The 7,324-nt window shown below is 42.8% G+C and overlaps 1 pseudogene; it reads left to right on the top strand.

Annotated features, from left to right (window-relative positions):
- Window positions 1-4,568: 4,568 nt before the first annotated feature.
- On the top strand, window positions 4,569-5,327 carry LOC104680315 (annotated as a pseudogene).
- The last annotated feature ends 1,997 nt before the right edge of the window (window positions 5,328-7,324 follow it).

Raw genomic sequence — 7,324 nt, 5'->3', positions numbered from 1 at the left:
TACCTGAGACTAGGCAATTCACAAAAGAAAGAGGTTTATTGGACTTACAGTTCCACGTGGCTGGGGAAGCCTCACAATCATGGCGGAAAATGAAAGGCACATCTCATATGGCAGTGGCAAGAGAGAGAATGAGAGCCAAGTGAAATGGGTTTCCCCTTATCAAACCACCAGATCTCGTGAGACTTACTCACTACCATGAGAACAGTATGGGGGAAACCAGCCCCATGATTCAATTATCTCCACCTGGTCCCTCACACAATACGTGGGAGTTATGGGAGTACAATTCAAGATGAGATCTGGGTAGGGACACAGAGCCAAACCATATCAGAAATGCAATGACCAATAATAATGGCCAGACTAATGCAGTTAAAGTTCCCTTTCATTGAACTTTGTATATATAATCATGAGAGTAAAACTTAAAGTATAAAATAAATACCCACTACAACAAAGGAAAGATGCAATGGATTCATGCTTTTTAATTACGTTAATTTTTTAAATATAATGAGGAAAACTATGTACCTAAAAACTGGTCTTTCAGCCAGGCATGGTGGTTCATGCCTGTAATCCCAGCACTTTGGGAAGCCAAGGCGGGTGGATCACCTGAGGTCAGGAGTTCTAGACCAGTCTGACCAACACAGTGAAACCTCCATCTCTATTAAAAATACAAAAATTAGCTGGGTGTGGTAGCGCATGCCTGTAATCCCAGCTACTCGGGAGGCTGAGACAGGAAAATTGCTTGAACCAGGAGGCAGAGGTTGCAGTGAGCCGAGATCGCGCCATTGTACTCCAGCCTGGGAAAAGAGAGTGAAACTCTGTCTCAAAGAAAACAAAACAAAACAAAAACAAAACAAAACTGGTCTTTCATGGCCGTGAACAATATTAGAGTTGAACAGCAATTGAACAAAAAGCAAGATTAACAGAAAAAATGTATGTCAATTTTAAATATTCACATTTTCAAATATTTTTCAAATTTAATAATGTATTTCACATATGAAGAATTCGCACATAACAGAGATATTGTACTTTCAGTTTGCTTTTCTGTTTCACAGAAAGTACACTATCTCTGTTACATGCAAAGTTTAAATTTTAAACGTAAGTCAAAACTCCAAGTGATTCCATAGAAAGGCACAATTGCAGTAACTCAAATTCTGTTTCTTTATCTTTACAGTCACTCTATCATCAGTGTTCATTTCAAACCTACTACTTAAATGCAGGAATATGTAGTTCCACAGAAAACAAGACACGAACTCAAAGTGAACTTTCTCAAAAGGAACGCAAAGCAAACTTACTCTCCTAAGAAACAGATGTAGCGAGTCCATGCCAATCCAGGGCCAACTGTATAATTGCAAGTTGTCTGAATTAACTTCCATGTAGTGTACAACATCTATGAAGAATTGCAGCAGGCAGAATTCTAAGACGGTCCCCAAGATTTGCAGCTCCTGGTCTACAAGCATCTTCTCCATCATTGAATCAAACATTAATATGGGGACTGCTCTGAAGGACTTTGCAAAGATAATTAAGGTCCGAAATCAGTTGATGTTTTAGGAAGATTATCCAGGTGGGCTTGGCCAAATCCCACAAGCCTTCCCGATCTGGTGCAGATATCAGATACGTGGGAAATCAGAGATCTGAAACATGAGAACTATTTGACACATGTGACTGGCTCGAGGATGGAGAGGTCATGAGGCAAGGAACGTGGGTGGTCTTAGGAGCCAACCGCAGCCCCAGCCAGGAGCCAGCCAGCAAGGAAAACTTCAGAACTAAGACGACAGCAAGAATCTGAATTCTGCTAGTAATGAGGATGAGCTGGGAAGTTAATTTTCCCCCAGAACCTCAAGGTGAAGACTCAGCCTGCCAGACAACATAACCTCAGCACTGTGTCCCACAGCAGAAAGCCCACTGTGCCACACTGCACTAGACTTCTGACCCATAGACCTGTAAGCAACAGGTGGGTTTGTTTTAAGCCACTAAGTTTGTGGCAGTGTGTTATGCAGACAGGGAAAACGAATACAATGGAGAAGTAATATGAATATGTTAAGGTTAATGCAAATAGATTAAAAATCTACATGAACTATAGCCATTGTATAGAACTTAAACTCAAAAAGATGTTTTCATAGGGGGGAAAATTGTATCACTGGCTTTGTTTAGAATTGCCAAAGCACAGTGGTAATTAAAAGTGGACTTTTAGTCAGTTTTATTATTACTTTAAAATTCTTTATGGACAGTGGCCCCAACTCCCTACAGCTGAGGGCTGCTCCCTTTGCTCTGCCCTTGGTCAGCCCCTGGAACCCAAAGAGAGGAAGAACCTTCTAGCCCAGGCAGCTATTTAGTAGCAGAGCAGAAACCTAATCTGAGGCCCCTTAACTCCCAGCCCTTCCTTTATTAGGTGGACCTTCATTAAATTGAGGCTGCACGTGTGTGGGGCAGAGTTGTGCCAAGTCTTGTATAGGTTTTCTGATAAAATTCTTAGTAAGACAACCAGCTAGAATCCACTAGGAATCACTAGCAAGAGGCTGCAAAGTTTTGTCCAAGATGAACACCTAATTGATTGAATACTACCCCAACCAAAATGGGGCCAAAGAGATTGTCATCTGTCTTAGTCTGCTCAGGATGCTATAACAAATGCTATAGACTGTGTGGCTTAAACAATAGAAATTTATTTCTCACAGTTCTGGAGGCTGGAAGTCCAAGATTAAAGTGGTGGCTGATTGGGTTGCTGCTGAAGCCTGTCTTCCTGGCTTGCAGATGGCCGCCTTCTCCCTATGTCCTACATGGCAGAGAAAGAGTGCACTCTGGTCTCTTCCTCTTCTTATAAGGACACCAGACTCAAGATTATGAATTTGGAGGAGACACAAGCATCCAGTCCATAGCACCATCATCCGCCTCTGGACTGGCATATGATTTCAGACCTTTTCAAGGAGGTACTCTTTTTATTTTATTTTTTAGAGAAGCTTTTTTTAAAAAAAATATTTCAACTTTTATTTTAGATGAAGGGGGTACACACGCAGGATTGTTACATGGGTATATTGCATGATGCTGAGGTTTGGGGCATGATTGATCCCATCACCCAGGTAGTGAGCATAGTCTCCAATAGCTAATTTTTCAGCCTTCACTCCTCTCCATCCCTCCTCCCTCTGTAGTCCCCAGTGACTTATAAATGAGAACATGTGCTATTTGGTTTTCTGTTCCTGTATTAGTTCACTTAGGGTAACAGCCTCCAGCTGCATCCATGTTGCTGTAAAGAACATGATTTCATTCTTTTTTTATGGCTGAGTAGTATTCCGTGGTGTATACAACACATTTTCTTTATCCAATGCAGATGTACTATTCTAGACTTGCATAGCTGGAAAGGACCTTGGAGATCTCACAGGTCTCCAAGACAGCTGGGTTCTCAGAGCTGCTTCTGTACTCCGCCAGTGGCAATATCACACATCGGGTTTCCCATTCTGAGCACATTCTTCCTTGCTGTGTGATATGGTTAGGCTTTGTGTACCCCGCCAAATCTCACCTTGAATTGTAATCCCCAGGTGTTGAGGGAGAGACCTGGTGGGAGGTGATTGGATCATGGCGGCAGTTTTCCCCAGGCTGTTCTCGTGATAGTGACGGAGTTCTCATGACATCCGATGGTTATATAAATGGGGGCTTTTCCTGGGCTTTTCACTGTCTCTCTCTCCTGACAAAATGTGAAGATGGTCCTTGCTTCCCCTTCTGCCATGATTGTAAGCTTCCTGAGGCCTCCCCAGCCATGTGGAACTGTGAGTCAATTAAACCTCTTTCGTTTGTAAATTACCCAGTCTCAGGAATTTCTTTATAGTAGTGTGAGGACGGACTAATACACTGTGTTTCTTCTAATTAATTAATCACACTGGACATGCAAGGGTCATTTTCCCACTTGCTTCAGGGACCACAGAGCAAGCTCCAGAGTGTCAGAGGGCCTGGGGCAAGCTGGCCACCCCTCACACAGCACAGGGCCACAGCACATTTGTATTCAGAGATACAGTGACCACATTTATGGGTATTTCTGTCACAATTCAGCTTCGAGGCAGAGTTGTGGTTTGTCAGTTATACATAGTTTGAAGGCATTTTCCATTTAGTTTATAGATGTGTCTCAAATCTGTGAAACTGGTGACCCTTAAGATATCCCTGGACTCCTAGTTTAAGAAACCCTTTGTTAAAAGTTAAGTGCTGTATCTCCCAGTGACAACTGTACCAACGTGTTCCAGTAACATACAAAGATGCAAACTGTCAATGGAATATTTGGGCAATGCTTGGTTTTCCAAATAATCTTGACTGTGTTGCGTATTCCGTCTTTTTCTGATTACTGTCCATATAACAATAATAATAATGGGTAACATTTGTGCCTGTTTTTCCCCTTTTGGGTTCTTATGGCTGATCCCAAAGAATGAAGAGCCCACATGGCCCAGCTTTTATGTGAATCCCTCAAAAAGCACAAAAAAGGGGTCCAATTTTATAACCTACACCAGAAATTCTCAAACGTTTTGGTCTCACTCTTTAAAATTATTGAGGGCTCTTTTTCCAGGCACCTCAGAGGCAATCAGTGCTTCAAGATGAGGCTGAATGTCTCCTTTCTAGCTCTCAGCTGCCAGAAGCTCCTTGAAGTGGATGAGGAATGCAAACTTTGTATTTTTTATGAGAAGCATACAGCCACAGAAGTTGCTGCTGGTGCTCTGGGTGAAGAATGGAAAGGCTCTGTGATAGGAATCAGTGACAGGAACGACAAACAAGCTTTCCTATGAAGCAGGGTGTCTTGACTCATGGTTGGGTCTGTGTGCTACTGAGCAAGGGGTATTCCTGTTACAGACCAAGGAGAAGTGGGGCAAGAAGCACGAAGCTGTTTGTGGTTGCATTGTGGATGCCAATCCGAGCTTTCTAAACTTTGTTATTGTTTAAAAAAAAAAAAAAAAAGGACAGAAGGATATAAGGATATTCCTGGACTGATTGATACTGTTGAGCATCATCGCTTGGGACCCAAAAGAGTTAGCAGAATCCATAAACTTTTCAGTCTCTCTAAAGGAGATAATGTCCACCAATCTGTTGGTAAGAAAGCCCTTAAAGAAGGCAAAAAATCTGGGACCAAAGCACCCAAGATTCAGCTGCATGTTATTCCATATGTCTTGCAACACAAACGCTGGCGTATTGCTCTGAAGAAACAGTGTACTAGGAAAAATGAGGAAGAGGCTGCAAAATACGCTGAACTTTTGGCCAAGAGAATGAAGGAGGCCAAAGAGAAACTCCAGGAACAGATTGCTGAGAGATGCACACTGTCCGCTCTGTGAGCTTCAATTTCTGAGTCCAGCCAAAAATAGGATTCTTTTGAGTAACCAATAAATAAGACCAGACTCCCCAAAATCAAATCAAATACAATTGAGGAACTCGAGAGTTTTTGTGTATGTGCCTTCCATCTAATGCTATTTACTTTATGATATGGTTTGGCTGTGTCCCCACCCAAATCTCATCTTGAATTGTAGCTCCCATAATTCCCACGTTCTGGAATTATGGGAGGGATCCGGTGGGAGAGAATTGAATCATGGGGACAGTTTCCCCCATACTGTTCTCGTGGTAGTGATAAGTCTCATGAGAGCTGATGGTTTTATAAGGGCTTTCCCCTTTCACTTGGCTCTTGCTCTCTCTTACCTGCTGCCATGTGAGACATGCCTTCCTTCTGCCACGATTGTGAGACCTCCTCCACCACATGGAACTGTGAGCCCATTAAACCTCTCTTTCTTTATAAATTACCTAGTCTCGGGTATGTCTTTATCAGCAGTGTGAAAACAGACTAATACACTCTGTTAGAAATTAGAGCTGAGAATTTAAAAATTATCTTTATTAATTCACTTTGAAAACAATAAATCCATTGGTTAAGTAACACATTTTTATTTTAAAAAGGCTGTATTAAAAAAAACTTTAACAGGAAGAGTAGAATTGTTTTACATTTTTGCAAATCTTTTTAATGTCCGGCTTAATAGAAGACAGCTGGGTTCTCAGAGCTGCTTCTGTACTCCGCCAGTGGCAACATCACACGTCGGATGGCTTCTAGTACACTCCACTGTATGGTCGTGAGGGAGGGAGTAAAAAAGGCAGATAATAGCTTTCTGTCATGGTGAAAATACCTGCAGGCATGCAGGTGCCCTGAGGGTCCCAGGGACACAAAATCTTCAACACATCTGAAAACCACTGGCCCAGCCTCTCTTCAAATGCCTTTTCCTTTTCTTTCCGATTCCCTCTCCTCTGAAACTACTCTGGGGTTCTCACTGTGAGGCCATGCTTCCACCAATCCAACAGCCAGTGGGGCAATATTTTCCCATGTCTCTACATCTCCCACACTGTCTGCACTGAGTAGCTCTACTTAGCCTTTTTCTGGTTTTTTTTTTTTTTTTTTTTTTTTTTTTGTGCTTCTGCTATCACTCAGATGGTCACCCAGTCCTTCATTTCCATTCACCTCTCCTGTCCTCTCATCTTTATCTTTCCTCCCATTCTGTGTCACAAAAAGTCCACAAACTGGGTGGAAAAGGCAGTTCTTTATTTAAAGTAGAGGAGAGGTCAGACATGGTGGCTCAAACCCAAAATCCCAACACTTTGAGAGCCTGTGATCAGCTTGGGCAACATAGTGAGATCCTGTTTCTGCGAAAAATAGAAAAAAAAATTAGCTAGGTGTGGTGGTGCATGTCTGTAGTCCCAGCTACTTGGGAGGCTGAGGTGGGAGGACTGATTGAGCCCAGGAGTTAGAGGCTGCAGTGAGCTGTGATTGCGCCACTGCACTCCAGCCTCGGCGACAGAGAGAGGCCCTGCCTCTAATAAATAAGTAAAGGAGAGGAGAGCAGAGTAGAAGCTGAGCAGGCAAAGATTGAACTCCCTTAGGGGAGAAAAAAGGAGGTAACAATTTAATCAGTTTCCTTTCTGTCAAAAGGCTAAGCCCTAAGTGGTTTGAATCCTAATAAAACACTGGGCTGGGCATGGTGGCTCATGCCTATAATCCCAGCACTTTGGGAGGCTCAGACCGGCGGATCACCTGAGGTCAGGAGTTTGAGACCAGCCTGGTCAACATGGCAAAACCTTGTCTCTACTAAAAATACAAAAACTAGCCAGATGTGGTGGTGCACACCAGCTACTAGGGAGGCTGAGGCAGGAGAATTGCTTGAGTCTGGGAAGAGGAGGTTGCAGTGAGTTGAGATGATGCCACTGGACTCTAGCCTGGGTGACAGAGCAAAACTCCATCTAAAACAAAAAACAAAAAAACAAAAAACTAATAAAATATTGGTCTATCAAATCCCCCCTCCCTAGCCCCTGGGTACCCTGTGTGTAC

The sequence above is a fragment of the Rhinopithecus roxellana genome, chromosome 17 (genome assembly GCF_007565055.1).
Source record: "Rhinopithecus roxellana isolate Shanxi Qingling chromosome 17, ASM756505v1, whole genome shotgun sequence".
NCBI classification, from domain to species: Eukaryota; Metazoa; Chordata; class Mammalia; order Primates; family Cercopithecidae; genus Rhinopithecus; species Rhinopithecus roxellana.
This window is presented reverse-complemented; position numbering and strand designations above follow the sequence as displayed.